The sequence below is a fragment of the Cryptotermes secundus genome, unplaced genomic scaffold (assembly GCF_002891405.2).
Source record: "Cryptotermes secundus unplaced genomic scaffold, Csec_1.0 scaffold323, whole genome shotgun sequence".
NCBI lineage: Eukaryota > Metazoa > Arthropoda > Insecta > Blattodea > Kalotermitidae > Cryptotermes > Cryptotermes secundus.
Genome location: NW_019738961.1, coordinates 230091 through 248078, shown reverse-complemented (window position 1 = coordinate 248078; position 17988 = coordinate 230091).

Below are 17988 nucleotides of genomic sequence, written 5' to 3'. Positions count from 1 at the left end.
AAAGGCCTCGACGGGAACCTCATTTAAAGCTGTTGTCACGGCCGCTTGGATAGCCTGAATGCTTTCAAAACGGCGTCCTTTGAGTGCAGTCTTGATCCTCGGGAACAAAAAGAAGTCGGCCGGAGCTAGGTCGGGGCTGTAGGGTGGCTGCGGCAGCGTTGCCACGTGATGCTTCGCCAGGAACTCACGGACGAGCAGAGACGTGTGGCTGGGCGCATTGTCATGATGCAGCCGCCAGTTAGCGGCGATGTCTTTTCGCACGCGGATGGCCCTTTTCCTTAATCTTTCTAGAACATTCACGTAGTAGGGAGCGTTGACGGTCTGTCCTTGGGGTAAAAACTCTTTGTGGACCACACCCTTGGCGTCGAAAAAGACGGTGAGCATTGTTTTCACTTTGGAGTTGCTTATCTTCGCTTTCTTCGGTTTCGGGGAAGCCGAGGTGTGCCATTCAGCACTCTGGAGCTTCGTTTTTGGGTCGTATTCAAATGTCCACGTTTCATCACCGGTAGTAGCACAGTCTAAATAATGAGGTTCAATTTCCACACGTTCCTTCAATTCACTCGTCATCAACACTCGATTGGCCTTTTGCTCGTCCGTCAACAATTTGGGGACCAGCTTGGCGCACACCTTTCGCATGTTCAATTCGTCCATAACGATGCGATGCACAACGGTTTTTGGAATGTTCAGAGTGTCGGCTAACAACCGGACAGTCATTCGACGGTCAGTATTCAACAAATCACGCACACGAGTCACATTTTCATCGGTTTGGCTTGTTGATGGCCGTCCAGAGCGGGGGTCATTTTCCACTCCTTCCTGGCCCTCCTTAAACATCTTCACCCACCTTGTAACTTGCACATATGATAGAGCAGACTCCCCGTAGGCTTGCTTAAGCAGTTCGTGAGTTTCGGCAGCTTTTTTGTTGAGCTTTGTGCAGAACTTGACCGCCCAACGTTGTTCGAAAGTATCCGCCATCGCTCGCTGTGACGTGGTCACTAAACACAGGTGCACTAAATCAGCGATCCTGACGCCTCCGATGCTCAAGCAGACTGACCTTGGGCGCGCTGTGAAGCTGAAGGGCTTCCCCCCCCCACAACCCAACCGGTTCCAGCGCGCTCCGACCAGTAGGAGCGCGGGAAAGAAATATATTTCATGACTTTTGGGACACACCTTGTATTTTCCCCCATAGCTTTAAAATTGGAGTCGGGACAGCGCAGTCGGTATAGCGACTGGCTACGGGCTGGACAACCGAGGTGTCGGAGTTCGACTCCCGGTATTGTCAAGAATTTTCTCTTCTCCAAGTCGTCCAGACTGGTTCTGGATCCCACCCAACCTCCTATCCAATGGGTACCGGGGCTCTTTCCCCGGGGGTAAAGTGGCCGGGGAGTGAATCTGACCACTCACCTGCAACTAGTGCAGAGGTCAAGAAAATATGGATCTATACATCCACTCCCCCATGCGTCTTCATGGCGTAGTGCTTAATTAGTTGAGCACAGGGGCAAATTTACCTTTAGAGCATTAAATATTGCTCTTCTTAAGGAGACTCGGTATATTCTGTGAAGTAGGAACTGAATTTTTGAATATAATTAGACGCTACACATATATTTGCCAGCGGAACACGAGTAACCAGGACAGTTCAATGAAGAACAGGAAACAGCAGAGGATTGTCCTGACACATACAAATTTTTATATAATTAAAAGTTTAGAAATAATATTTTACATATTTTAATATTAACAAACCCAAAATTGGTTTAAACACGTGTTCGAACGTACAACTCACACAGGCCATATGATGCTATAGTACAGTGTACTAATTTACGTAAATCAGATGCACCTGATGTTGCCCGCGCGTGTCTAAACAGCTTCGTTGAATTAGCAAAAGGGCATGGACTGAGTGGTAATTGACAAAGGACTTTTAAAGCTGCCTGAAGATTGTATATTGAGAATGTGTGTGCATATATCGAGTCATTAGATGAGTTTGAAACTTCAGTTTATGGCATTTATACTGATAATTGCAGTCACTTTGCAGACAATTTCAAATGTGTCTAAGGTTTTAAGAGGATGAGGACATAAAAAAAATAAACATAGGATATAAAAAAAAAATAAAAAATAAACTAAACAATAAAAATAAGGCATAATGTTGAAATATAGGGCTGGAATATCTCCACCGTATCCCTGAGAGTCGTAGAAGGCGTCGAAAATTGAACCCGGTGCCTATAGTTATCTCAGGGCCACCCTGTCACTGGGGATATAAATACCGGAACCTGGCACTCCGGGTTGGGTTTGGATGAAAGATTGACAAACTTGCTCTGTAAAAAAAGAATTATGGTTGCGAAATCCAAATAAGTGAAACAATCTATTAAGGAAGCAAAAAGGGCTGTTTTCCCAAGAGTGAAAATAAAGAAGGATACCGACACGTCAAAAATAACTAAATAATATTATTCCTATCTTGTGATTGGCAAAATATCAGAAGAAGCTATTAGTGTTGAAGCCAGTGCTGATGCCTCGGGGCAGTTGTACTGACAGCTGCAGAAAACTCCCAGTGTCTCTCTAAGGTTTCAAAGTGCCAAATTTACCATCACATATGCCTTAGATTTCCTGGTCATCATCAATAAAGAAACCCTAACTTAGACAATAAGTTTAGAACGTTTTAAAGAACACTGGTTAATATATGTACCACCGGTTTTAATATTTGAAAACTCAGCATTACTCAGTAACTCAATGTGGATTAATTATGACGCTCAGAACCAGCAACGACTGTTACCCTACGTGACATTAACAGACTTGTTTTGAAATGAAGATGCAATATGTTTTCTGCGAGGTACAAAACTAATTTTAAAATATTATTTACATGTATCGAAAGGGTTCAATATATTTGACTTTTATCGTTTCCAATTTCAGTAAATTAAAGAGGAAGATTGCGATGAACGTTTCAGATAAATCTGCTGATTACATCTTAACCATGAAGATGAAGGCAGAATATTCCTTTGAAACGCTGCTACCTATCTGTCCAATCTACATCATGTCACGTCCCAGAATATAGCAACACCCATAGTCACCGATGTGATAAAATCAGATCTCAAGATGATGGCATTAGATTCGGTGCTCTTACAGCAACATCGATTAAAGTTACTGTCTCCTTGGTTGTTACGCCGTGTGGTCCGGTAGAAGTTCACTGAAGTTCCAAAGGAACTTCCTGTCCACTTGTTCCGGCTCGAAGAGTAAACTAAGCGAACATGTACGAACCAACAAGCAAACTTGCTCTTCTATCTGAAGATGCAGGCAGTGCATTTCTTCGACTCTTCGGAATACGTCTACCAGATCACACGGCGTCATCTCACTTGTTAGGTAGTCACTGCATCATAGCAAAGCTCTGCTGGTACAAGTTTCTGCCTGGTTTACTCTTCAGTCGTTAATGTGGGGCCAGTTGCTGTAATTCTACCAGATTAGACGGGGTTACATCCAGGAAGATACTACAAATCCACAGCATAAGTTTAATAGTTAAATATTCCAGAGCAGAACTCGTGGTGAGACTAAGTCCCTTGTACTGCGGTCACTTCTGGTCTATTGAACTAGCCCCAGATGGTAGGTGAGGGTGATTGTGGAGCAATTGGTGGAATGAAGATTGGCAGGGGAAACCGAAGTATTCGTAGAAAACCTGCCCCAGCGCCACTATGTCCACCATAAATCTCACATGTTCAGACCCGGGCCCGAACTCGGGTCGCCGCGGTGGGAAACCAGCGACTGATCGCCTAAGCTATGGCGCGGCCTTAGCGGTAGCAGTAGCAAATAGAGTCAGAATAAACGCTCGTCACTACACATCCGGACATAACGGAAAGTAAAAATGACGACTGTGCAAAATTGTGAATTTTTAGACATGTGGAGTCACTAAGAAGGATTTATAGTTACAAAACTGTTTTAAATAAAAAGTTTCTCATTACACGAGGGTGAGTCAGTAAATACGTCACAAATGGAAGTAAACCCGACGTAATAGGTTTTCTGTGTGTATCAGTAGGTAACAGCACAGTAAAGATTCATGTAGCAGACGCGCATGCGCACGTTCAGAGACTGGTTCCAGTAGTCAAAATGGCGACCGTGTTGGAGGAGTGTACTAAAGAAGAACAAAGTTCTGTTGTGCGTTTTTTGGGCAAAAGACTCAGTGCACGGATATTCATAAAAAAGATATATTTCATGCTTACGGTGGGAAGTGTTTTTTGCGAAAAGCTGTAGAGAGATGGGTAGAGAAATTCTCTCAAGGAAGTTTGAAAGTCTGAGATGATGTAACGGAAGGGCAGAAGTGGCTGACACAACAGTCAAAAGACTTCTATGCTGCGGGTTTCGACTCACTCTAATGGGCTGGAATTATGTTACGAAAATGAACACAAAGCCTCGGACCCGGACGGATTCCTTGGATAAACGACCTAAGCTAATGAAAATTGATATGAGATTTGGCACTTGGAATGTACGGTATAGTGCAGGTTCGCTCAGGGCAGTGGCAGAAGAAATCTTAAAATATAAGTTAGATTTAGCGGGAGTACAGGAGGTCAGATGGGATGGAGGTGGCATCGCACCAGCAGGAGACTATATATTTTTCTATGGAAAGGGGAATGCAAATCATGAATTGGGTACCGGTTTCTTCGTACATAAGAGAATCGTATCAGCAGTTAAGAGGGCAGAATTCGTTAGTGATAGGATATCATATATAATACTAAAAGGTCGCTGGTGTGATATCATTGTTATGAATGTTCACGCCCCAGCAGAAGATAAGATTGATGACATAAGGGATAGATTCTATGAAGAACCTGAACATGTATTGATAAATTCCCGAAGTACCCTATGAAAATTTTGTTAGGAGATTTCAATGCCAAAGTAGGGAGGGAAGACATTTTCAAACCAACAATTGGGAATGAGAGTATGCATGAAATTAGTAATGATAATGGAGTTAGAGTTGTAAACTTTGCAACATCAAAAAATCTTACTGTCAAAAGTACAATGTTCCCGCATCGTGACAACCATAAATTTACTTGGACATCTCCTGATGGGAAGATACACAATCAAATAGACCATATTTTGATAGATAGGAGAAGGCACTGAAGTATACTTGATGTTCGATCATTCAGGGCAGCAGATTGTGATACTGACCACTACCTGGTGGTGGCAAAGGTTAGGGAAAGACTGGCAGTGAGCAAACAAACACACAGAGTTCACATGGAGAGGTTCAATCTCAAGAAATTAAATGAGGTAGAGGGCAAAGAGCAGTATTGTGTTGAAATAGGTTCATTGCTTTGAAAACTTGGAAACTGAGGTGGATGTTAATAAAGCTTGGGAAACTATTAGAGAAAATATAAAAATATCTGCCAAAGAAAGTCTAGGGTATTATTAGGGACCGGATTTTAATGCAAATGCATATTTCTTTCTTGCAACCAGAAAGTATGCTCGTCTGGATATGTGTATGAATGACTTCATTTCTTAAATTTTGGACATTGTTTGATGGTGCATATAAATGCATATTTTGCCTGTTTTATGAATAAGCATCATATTTTCGAAGATCTCTATTTATATTGCATATTTCCTTTCTACAATGTTTATCATACATATTTTTTAATTTTATGTACAAATTTTCAGTCATTGTCGTGTGTATACAATTTTTCTCTTCCATAGGTTGCATATTTGACTCAACATTTCATCATGATTCATGTTTCTGATGCAGTACCCAGGACAGGACTTCCCCGATCCCTCTACTCGTAACTTGCGTCATCCGCGAATTTTTTATCAGTTCCATGAATTTACTATGGCCGAATAGCATTCAGTATGAGCGCGTATTGCTCTTTGTGACTGATGCCGCAAGTTATATGATGAAAGCCGGTACTGCTCTTAAAGTTATATTTCCAAATATGACACATTTGACTTGCCTTGCCCATGGGTTCCATCGTGTTGCAGAAACAATTCGTGCAAATTTTCCCCTTGTTGACAGTTGATGTCTTCTGTGAAGAAGGTATTTGTTATAGCGCAAGACAGAAAAGAAGTTTTTAAAGCAGTAGCACCGAGCGTTCCACTTTCGCGAGAACCAATTTTAACGCGCTGGGGCACGTGACTGTGTGCAGCGAGTTATTATACCGAACATTTAGAAACAGTTAGGAATGTCGTGAATACATTTGATCCCAAAAGTGCAGCATCAATTCAAATTGCCCAAGATGTACTAAAAAACTAGAAACTAATCTTTCCTATATCTTTCCTAAGAAAAACACACAAACTTTAATTGACGAAAGCAAAGAGGTCGGTCTAGAAGTAAACACAGAGAAAACTAAGTATATGTTACTGTCTCGTCACCAAAATGCAGGGTCAAATCATGACATAAAGATAGGAAACAGATGTTTTGAAAATGTGGCACAGTTCAGATATTTGGGAACAACGATGACAGATCGAAAGCTGATTCAGGAGAAATTAAGAGGCGATTGAACTCGCGTAATGCTTGCTACCATTCAGTCCAGAACTTTCTGATTTCTCGTCTGCCGTCTAAAAATATAAAAATTAGAATATACATAACTATAATTTTTCTTGCGGTACTGTATGGGTGTGAAACATGGTCTCTGACATTAAGGGAGGAACATAGACTGAGGGTGTTTGAGAACAGGGTGTTGAGGAGAATATTTGGACCGAAGAGAGATGAAGTGACAGAAGGTTGGAGAAAACTGCATAATGAAGAGCTTCATCACTTGTACTCTTCTCCAAGTATAATTAGAATGATCAAGTCAAGAAGGATGAGGTGGGAAGGTCTTGTAGCACGAATGGGGAGACGAGGAATGTGTATGTGATACTGATGGGAAAGCCAGAAGGAAAGAGGCCAAAGGGAAGACCAAGACTTAGGTGGGTGGACAATATTAGAATGGATCTTACAGAGATAGGATGGGATGGTATAGATTGGATAGATCTGGCTCAGGATAGGGACCAGTGGAGGGCTTTTGTGAACACGGTAATGAACCTTCGGGTTCCATAAAATACTGGGGAATTCTTGACTAGCTGCAGAATTGGCGGCTCCTCCAGAAGGGCTCAGCTCCATGAGTAAGTATGTAATGGGATGGAACAAATGTGTCCATATTGATGGAGGATATGTCGAGAAATAAAGGTTTTATCCAGGTTTGAATATCACGTGTTTTACATTTTATGTCCATTTGTGACCTTTTTACTGACTCTCCCAAGTATAAAACCTTCATATAATCATACTGTGTGTTTCTATGCTTATTGAGTGTATTGGCTAGGTATCGTAGGTGCACTTCTGTGAATATTCCTACCCTCGGTTAAAGGGTGCATCGGCGATAACGGACGCCCTATTCCCCACCCTTATTAATCTTCTATAACGAGGGTTTACTGTCTTAAACTCGTTCCAAACAATCATTCGGCTCTCTTACATATATTACGTTCCTGGAGAGAGCTCGTAAAGCGAAGTTTCATACTGCAGTAGGCGCAATGCTATAATTTGCGGTTATCTTCCCGAACAACCAAAAATGACCAAAATACGTAGAAATCATCAGTGTTACTGCATGAAATGAAACATGTTAAGTACAAGACACATGCTATGTTTCATGCTATAGGCCTTGGGAAACCCTGTTATGTTACTAAGAACACCACTAACAATTATTCAAGCTGTTAATGTGCAGTAACGCTGTATATGAGATTAATAGCCGAGAAGAATGTGGGGACAACTGACTGGGTGTTGCTGCGTTCATTTATTTCCATTTTTCGTTCGCACGCAATCGTTTCTGTTGTATAGGAATTTCGCATACCGATCACAGTGGTCGCGCGGTCTGAGGTAGGCCGCACACCGGCATGTGTCAAGACATGTAATAGTCAAGACAAGATGTCTGCGAAATGGCGCAAGGAAAGGAACATAGTTGAATCAAATGAGATTATGAAAACCGCCGCACACCGGTCTGAGTCATGATGCCAGCATAATCTCCTTCGTTTTAACTGTGTTCCTTTCTTTGCGTCATGTCGCAGACATCGTGTATTGACTGTTACATGTCTTGACGCATGCCGGTGTCCGGCCTACCTAAGGCATGAAACGTCTTCTCCAGCTTGAACACTGGGATTGTGGGTTCGAATCCCTTTCGAGGCACCGATGTCTGTGTACGTTTATTCTGTGTTTGTGTTGTTCTGTGTATAGGTAGCGGCCTTGCGGCGGGCTGATCCCCCGTCCAAGGAGTTCTACCGACTCTGTATGGATTAAGAAACTGAAAAGTGGCAACGGTCCAACAAATGGCTGTAGAGCCATAGAGAGATAGATAGATAAATAGACAGACAGACAGCAGACAGATAGATAGACAGACAGACAGACAGACAGATAGATAGATAGATAGATAGATAGATAGATAGATAGATAGATAGATAGTTAAGAGCGTCATAACAAAAGTTTTGAATTAAATAATTTTCATAACGTGTATCTTCGAAAAGCGAGGGCTATTTGTATTTGCAATTCACGATGCGTCGATCCGTATAATTAACTTCATGTGTCTGAGTGTAAGCTGAACTTCCATGCTCAGTTTCAAACACCAGTCAACGATCAATAACACACGTAATAATCTCATTGAACATCTCTGACCTATTGTCACAGAACATAACGGGGGTATAATGGCATTAAATAGATCCATTACAGTGTATTGCATATGTTGCATTGATACGGTAAATTCGTTAGCAAATAAAGCATCAATGACTTTCATGATGCAATGATTAATTATGAAGGCATATAGAGTACAGTTTAACGAGATGATTAAATTGAGTAACGTCGAACACACAATTAAACAGAAAATATAGAGCAGCAAGGCTTTGAAAATCTTTGTGACTCTGTCAGTTATATAAATATAAAAATATCTGTATATTACATGTGGTTATGTACCATAGACGGCCCGCAATCCTTATGATTAACTTACCGGAGTAGAGCGGTCCTTGAGGAGACAACAGTCGCTTAGCCGATCAAGAAACACCCGGCCTTTTATAAAAATCAGGGGTCCATAAGCATGGCACTGGATTATCTCATAAGACAAATTAAACCAATCCAGATCCCTAAATTCTATATACTTTAAAACCCATTTTAATACTATTCTCCAATCAAAATCAAGGTTTCTAAATATCTGTTTCATGTTTCATGACTACAATTTTGCATGAATTTCTTATCTCTACCGTCCGTGCTAAGTGTCTCACCAATCTAGTCAATCTTTATTTCATTTACCTAACAATAAGAAGTGACGAGTACAGACTGTGAAGCTCCCCATTAAAAGAAATATTGTGTTCAAGAATTACGTTGTGTTTGTGGCACACCATCTACACAACACACAGTTGCATTATTTATAAACACTTCTTTATTTTTTGCACTACTTTTTTACCTTTCCTTCGTCCTTAGGCCACGTCACCCTCAATTTGAACTAAACGGCTTATATTGCTGATGTCCGCAAATTTATTCTAATCATACAGCCTGTATAAAATGAATTTACAGTAATAAAAATGGTATATTAATGATCAAGTGAAGGAGGATGAGACCGGCAGGAAATGAAGCACGTTTGGGATCGAAAAGAATTGCATATAACATTATGATGGGAAAGTCTGAAGGAAAGAGAGCGCTGCTATGACCTAGAAGTAGATGAAAGGAGTATCCAAGTACCCTGGTTACGTGGCCAATTATTAATGGGTTCTGGATTAGATGAATCGATATATTGGAAAGTCTCCAGTCGTAACTACAAAGTAATTATAACACTTCAAAAGATTACTGGAACACTAACACGTAAAGTAAAGCCTTCAACACTTCAAATCTTGGATGCTCCTGGAACGAATTAGGTGATTGAAGTCTGTACGAAGCCAACTCCAATCCCTTACTTCCGTAAGTCCGTAATGAAATAATCCCGTAATTAAGTAATTCAAGTCAAAGTCACATTGCGACTGAAGGCCAGTCAGTCGGTAAGTCTTGATGTCGAGCCCCATCTGAGGCTCATAAACAGATATTTCTTACTGTTTCACAGTTAGGGCCTTGTTTTTGTGGGGCGCCCTCTCTGACAAGGGGACGGGTCTGTCTATTGTATATGTTGCTGGCCCTTGCCAGCGCAGTCTCATGGCACTTGTAACCATTTTCTACTCTCTCAGATTTGAGACTTCCCTTTTCGTCGCCTCCTACGACTCGCAGGGTCATGATGTCTGGGCAAACGGTGTAGAAGTCGCCTCTTTCCACAGTACAGTTATTGCTTTCATAGCAGTTGCTGTGCTTTGAACGGTTCGCTGCCGTGGATATCGGCTTTCAAAAGTCTAAAGTTACACTGCTTGTATCGAAACCCTAGTAACCGAAATTCTATCGTTGCCTGTGTTACCTAGGAAATATGTTTACTGAGCCGTTGCCTAACTATATATGTTACTATATCAAGATGAATCTCAGAGAGACAGGATTGGGTGGTATGGACTTGATTCATCTGGCTGCGGACAGGGACCAGTGGAGGGCTGTTGTTAACACTGTAATGAACCTTCGGGTTCCATAAAATGTTGAGAAGTTCTTGAGTAGCTGAGTGACTGGCATACTCTCAAGAAGGGCTCAGATCCATGGAGTCAGTTAATCATGTTAGTATTTACACTGTAATGTAGTTAAAACTACTGAATATTCATGAACATAGTCCTGTACGATTCGGAAAAGTCCGACGTTTCGGAGGAAATTACTGTCTCCAAATTCAGGACAGTAGAGTAAGCTCAGCTTGCCTACTGCTCTTCCTTGTTTCTTGCTGGGCTTAGTCTAGAGCACTAGAGCATATAGATATAGTATCCTCAACTTGTTGTGCCTTCACCAATCATTGCCTGGTAACGGCTTTCAACAGCGAACATTCCCCTTATCCTGACTTCCCGAACTGTCCTTGTGCCTCAGCTACCAGCTTCTAACAGCAACAGCTCACGACTAAACTGCAGCGGTTCTGTAACTCACTCCACTCCACTGACTCACTGAGCACTAGATTTATCCTGCTTATAAATTTTCGGCACCGACCGCGTAGAAAGAACCGTTCCTCTGTTGCGCTGGCGTCCGTTGAGATGCTCACGTGATCGATACTCCGCCACTGTCTGGCAACGGTCGTTTCCACAGCCATTGCTTAGCAACAGTTGTATAACTGATTAGCTCGCGACCGTTGCCTAATAAGGGGTCTACATGCCACAATAATTTGTTGGTAATAAGCATGTTTTAACTTTCAATAATATTCTTCTGCACACGTTTTTATCAGCTCGTTGTTGCTATTGTGTGCGGAATTATTTTTTCCCTGCACTATCACTACAATTTTTCCATCCCAGTGTTGTATCAGGGTGTCCTTTGTTTTTAGGCTCGTTGTACGGCAGCTGTTGTTTCGTGACTGTTGCCAGGATAGAATTGAATCATTTCCTCGTTAAGGTTTAAGTTCAGTTCTTCAGTTAATTTCACATCTGGGCTCAAATGAAGTCGTAAATCACATTTTACAGAACTATACGAGAAGACGGTTGATAAGGATGGATGTGAGGTCTAAGGTTTGAACTGTCTTCGCCCGCTCGAACACTGGGATCATAGGTTCGAATCTCACTCAAGGCATGGATGTCTGTGTGTATTTATTCTGTTTCTGTTGTTCTGGGTGTAGGTAGCGACCTTACGATGGGCTGATCCCCCGTCCAAAGTATTCTACTGACTGTCGAAAGATGAAGAGACTGAAAAGCGGCCAAGGCTCAACAAAGGGCTGCAGAGCCACAATAATAATAATAATAATAATAATAATAATAATAATACAAGGAAACACATGATAATTCATCTAAATCTATTACAAATCAACTGAATAGCGAAACTTCTGCAATGGGAAGCTCCATTTCCTTACGAACAGCGAAACATCCGATGTGTCACATGTAAATTGGGGTCAAACGAATTGTGTTTGCCGATGGTCTGATGACTTCAGAGTCACAATATCTTCTTTCTTCACGACATTATGACCCGAAGACATAATCAACCTAATGTTATGCTAAACTCGCTGTACCGATGTTGCTGCGGGTTGCCTGCCATCATTCATATTCCCCTATCAGTCAGACTACACACAAAGCAATCTCTCCATCACGTCTTGCGCGGCGTCCCTGCATATTAGACAATGACAAAGAAGCAGATGGCGCACCCTCTGGGGGCAAGCTAGTCTGCGTGCGCGTGTGGGCGTTCTCAGGGGGCCAGTTCATCTATTTATTTCAAAATGAATCCTCCAACAACCCCCCCCCCTCTTTCACCCTAATTGTGCATAGTAATACACCCCGCCAACAAAAATCTGATTCACCCTCCCTTGTGTCAAGCCAAGAGAGACTACTGCCCTACTTTCTGGAAGGGGTTACATTTCATTCTTGTTTACTTCCGCTCAAAGTTGGAGACTCAAATCTTTCAGTGATTGTATGTCTGAATGACTTTCTGGATATTATCCTCGTCCTAATTTTAGCCTACTTTCCTCATTAAAAAAGTAAAAGTATGCTTGTGAGATCACCCTGTTGCCTGTGTATCAACTTCTGAATGCCTGAACCGATCTTTATGAAACTTAGTATGTATATCATAGCATCTGGGCCCATCTCAACGACGTACCTCATAAATTTCTCCTAACAGACTCTCTATATGTGAATCCCTCTTATCGTCGCTAGGCAACGGCTCGGTAAACAAAGTCCTATGGCAAAGAATAAACAAGCAATAATATAATTTTTGGACATGCCTTTCTCTTTAGTGTCCGTAACATACCAAAAGAAAGTAGGCGAATAGTTAATCCCAGAACTTAACGTTTTTAGTTAAAAACCTTTCAGATACTTGACACTGCCTCCATTCTCAGATAAAAGCCTACTCGGTTGGACCCAATTGTTACAGTTAGTTCTTATCTCCAGATGGAAATATTTTGAGAATATGTCATCACCGAGTAGAAAATTTTATGGGGGGGAGCCCTGTGTGTTCAGAGAGGTGTCCGGTGCACTGATGCTGGCTTCACTCGTGTGGCGAAAATAACATCCAGTAAACTTATAATCGCCGGTCACAGTGGCCGCGCGGTCCAAAACATGAACTACCTTCGCTCGCTCGAACGCTGGGATCGTGGGTTCGAATCCTACTCAAGGCATGGATGTCTATATGTGCTTTTATTCTGTGTTTGTGTTGTCCTGTGTGTAGGTAGCGGCCTTGCGACGGGCTGATCACTCGTCCAAGGAGTCCTACCGACTGTGTAATATCTAGAAAAACCGAAGTGAAAGAAGATCATGGAGGTAGGCCTAGGCCCACTGGGGCTGTAGTGCCAAGGAAGAAGAAAACTGGCTGCTGCAAAATGTGCACGACGGAATCGTGGATCCACAGCTTCTGTTCATGGCTTATGAGGCGTGGATTCACATTAGTGGCAATGTCAGTGCACAAAATGTAAGAATATGGAGCGATAGAAATCCTCACGCTCTACAGAAAGTGCCATTACATAGTGAAAAGGTGGGAGTGTGCTGCGCTGTAAGTCTGCGGCAAATCACTGGCCCTTTATTTTTCCACGAAACCGTGAACTCTGACCGTTACATTAATGATATACTGAATCCGTTCTTCAATCAGCCGACTGCTGAAGAAAGACAATGTGGGCATTTTCAGCAAGACAATGCTACAGCACATGCGGCTAATGCAACGATAGTCGCAATACGGGAAGCGTTTGAAGACAGAATAATCAGCAGCGGACTGTGGCCTTCCAGATCCTCAGATCTCAGTTTTTGCAATTTTTATCTTTGGGGAAACCTGAAGGGCAAAATCTACAAGAATAATCCTGGCAGCACTGAAGCTCTGCAGAATGAAATAACACGAATAATTAGTTAAATTTCCGTGGAGCAACTTCAGAAAGTGTCACATAATTTATTTATGAGATGCGAGGCATGTTTGGAGCAGAAAGGGGTCACTTCCAACACCTGTTATAAAGCACGGTAAGTTTGTGTTACCTTCTTACAGTATTCCTATAAATGTGTGCATGTACAGAAACTGATGCGAGGGAACAGTCGCGGAGAAAAGTTCCATCCGCTCTATGCTAGTGTGCGCGCGCGTTTATCAGCGCTGATGTCTCATTCTGCTGTCGGCAGTTACAGCAGCAATCTGTGGGGAATGTTGAGCCAGATCAGCGCTGTTATCAGGTTTCCTCGATGGTTGAGTGCCCTGCAACAGATCTCAGTACAGAAACTAGCACTTCAAGTCTCTATGAAATCTTCTTGATATTTCGTCTTCAATCCCTCTGGAACCTGGGAACTGAGAATTCTTCTGACTCACTCTTCCAGCTTACGACTGACTCGTAACTGTCCTAGAACTAACTATGTCAAAGTCAAAGTCACATTGCGACTGACGGTCAGTCAGTCAGTCAGTAAGTCTTGATGTCGAACCCCATCTGGGGTTCATGACCAGATATTAATTATTACCGTTTGACAGTTACGGTCTTGTTTCTGTGGGGCTCCCTCTCTGACGAGAGGACGGGTCTGTCTTTTGTATATGCTGCTGGCCTTGCAAGCGCAGTCTTTCTCGGGTCCGAGTTCCTTGGAACTTGCGACCATATTTTACTGTCTCAGATCTGAGACTTCCCTTTTCGTAGCCTCCTACGACTTGCAGGGTCACGGTGGAGGTATTCGACCGCACCTCCACACGGGTGTCACTCTAACTATGTCACTGTATTCACTTCTCTTTTAAGCACTCTGCACATACCCCACGGAAAACAGAATCTTTATTGTTGCTTACGTCACTGCTTAAGCAGAAGTGTGTTTACCGAGCCGTTGCTTAGAAAGGGGTTGCATAACCCCATTGTTCCACAGCTACTCGGCGCCGACGACATAGAGAACGCTGCCTCATCTATTGTTGCGTGTTGAATTGTACTTACAGAGCTGTTGCCTGGCAACGCGTTGATCAAATCTGTTACAGTATCGTATCCTAAAAGTCTCGTTTACTCGTATAATATTAGGTATCAACATTTTGGAGGAAAGTGCTGTAAAGGCCCTGAAGATGGAGTCATCTGGCTAACATTCGGACCTATCAGACAATATTGCATCGTCCCAGAAAACGGCAGTCCTAAATTTAAAATTTTTACGGCTGTGAAAACTATCATTTTGGTATGCTTTGTCATGACTTCTACCCTGAAGATGGCAACAGTAAGTTTTTCTGAAACGTCATAATCACGTACACAGTGTCATAACCCCCACCAAAAAACATAATTTAAATCCTACCTGGACGCCGAGGAGGAGACAGCTCTTCTTGTCGTCCTGACCGACTGTGGGGCCCACCCTGCCCCTTATCTAAAGGGCTCTGGGGGGCTACCTATAGCAGGTAAAGCTGACCATTCACCCCATCTAGTGCTGTAGTTAAGTATGATTGGAACTACATCTCCACTCCCCAATGCCTTCACGATTCACAGGAACAGTTTTACCTTTAAATTTATAAGTTGGAGCACCATTTCTTTCAAACCACCACTCAAAACGACATAATTTCCCGCGCCAAAGTCCTATCAACCAACGTCATTTTTAATGTACAGGTATTCTCTCCACACTGACAATGTTTCATTACGAACTTACTTCCCCGTTATCAGCATAGATATTGCTCGCTTCACGAATATTCACATCATGAAATTTCGCGCGTACGAACTCTTATAACCCCCTCCTTGGCTTCTTATCCGAAAGCTATCTCGCTCCTCCGAAACACATTCCGAACCAAAAACGAAAATGTAAGCATCGTGACGCAGCGCCTCCCTGTTCGTTCGTCATAAGCTTTGCTCTGGTGTGCATCTTGTTCAAGATTTTGTTGCTTTTTAATAGAGTTGCGGTTTATGTCCTATTAATCATGCCTGATACAAGTTCTGCCCATCACAGTGGCCGCGCCGTCTACGGCATGAACTGTCTTCGCCCCCTCGAACATTGGGATCGTGGATTCGAAACCCACTTGAGATCTGGATGTCTGTGTGTGCGTTTATAATGTGTTTGTGACGTTCTGTGTGCAGGTAGCGGCCTTGCGTCTGGCTGATCGTCCGGCAAAGGGGGCTAAATTTGCACAAAATTCGCCGACAAGCGGCGGTCGCTCGGTTGGTACAGTTCGCTTGCGAACTAAAACCGCGGAGTTTGTTTGTTGTTGATGGTATAATGGGAAATTTTTATATCTACCAGAAGTTTGTTTCCCATTATTGTTTACAATATGCATTTATGTTAAAGAACTCGTATTATTATTTAAGGTCGGTCTCCAGTGGTTACAACATAATCTGCTTCTGATGTCTACAGACAGCAAAATTCTTGTTTTCAACTTCCCCAATCAATTTTCGGTTGTTATAAATGAAACTAAAGCATAACATTGCCGGTCACGGTAGCCGAGCGGTCTAAGGAATGTACTGTCTTCGCTCGCTTGGAAACCGGGATCAGGGGTTCGAATCCAACTTTGGACATGGATGTTTAGTTTGTGTGCGTGCGTTTTTCTGTGTTTGTGTACAGGTAGAGGCCTTGCGACGAGCTGATCACCCGCCCAAGGAGTCCTACCGAATGTGTAAGATCTAGAAAAACCGAAGTGAACGGAGAACGGAGAAGTTCATGGAGGTAGGCCTAGGCCCACTGGGGCTGTAGTGCCAAGGGGCGGGGGAGGGAAGCATAACATTACTTCAATCGGAAACTGCAATTCGCAGGACGAAATTTTTCTTTGTAAACTGTCCCCAGGAACCTAAGTATTCGCAAAGACGGAGAAAATCTTTATTAATATTTCCACTGCCCTCGTGTGTCTATTTGAATTTACGACCAGCTAATGAGTGCAGTGCGCATGCCCAGTGCTATTCGACGCGCTGTAGAGCCCGTTAGCGCAGTCAGCGGACGACGCCAAGAGGAGTGATGGTTTATGGATGCATCGGGGGATACTTCCGTGGCACATTTGAATAATCCAAAGTGCCAAGTGCCAGAAGACCACATAAAGACTACGAGGCTCCAGATAATGTGGTGTCCCTGCAGATAAACCCAACCGATATCAGCACCAAATGGGTTCATGTGGTGTCCCTGCAGATAAACCCAACCGATATCAGCACCAAATGGGTTCATGTGGTGTCCCTGCAGATAAACCCAACCGATATCAGCACCAAATGGGTTCATGTGGTCTCCCTGCAGATAAACCCAACCGATATCAGCACCAAATGGGTTCATGAATGATATTCATAATATTTCACATTAACCTGATCTTAGAAATTGTTTCTGGGAGTTACATATCTTTACAGTAATACAAATAAATTATCGTATAAATACTGTGACACGTAGATCTTTTGCTAAGTAACAGCTGTGTAAACAGACGACACTGAAACGGCAGTTACTGGGGAACAGCTCTGTAGATACCTTGTTTCCTCGGCTGGATGACTGAGGTGTCGGAGTTCGAGTCCCTGTAGGATCAAGAATTTTCAATTCTCCACAGCGTCCAGCCCGGTTCTGATGCCCGCTCAGCCTCCTATCCAATGGGTACCGGGGGCTCTTTCCTAGGGGGTAAAGCGGCCGGGGCATGAAGCTGACCATTAACCTCCTACTGGTGCTGAGGTCAAGAAGGTTCCCCACACGTCTTCATGGCTTAATGCTTGATTAGTTAGGCACAGGGACAACTTTACCTTAAACTGAGTATGAGGGGTGAGCCATAAAGCTGGCCCTAGCACTGCGACCTTCAATGGTCTATTGTGCTTTTACCTTACTACTACTGCTACTGGTCTACAACTCTTAGTAAAACTATCGGTCAAGGACACCAGCATCAGCTTACTAGCTACAAATTCGGTCTGTTTCTTCACTGAGTCCCTACATAGCAACTTTGATTAAAAAATAAACTAAAAAACTACATTCTTCTTGGATGTAACTCTCTGATATCTGTTAGAAGTTTACAGACGTTTCGGAGGAACTCCATCATTAGCAAACTACCAGACTACATCCAGATGATAGAAATGTTCCTAGTCAGAGCTGCGAGACAATATGGCTGTTCTTCCCGTCTGTATGCTAAACTGC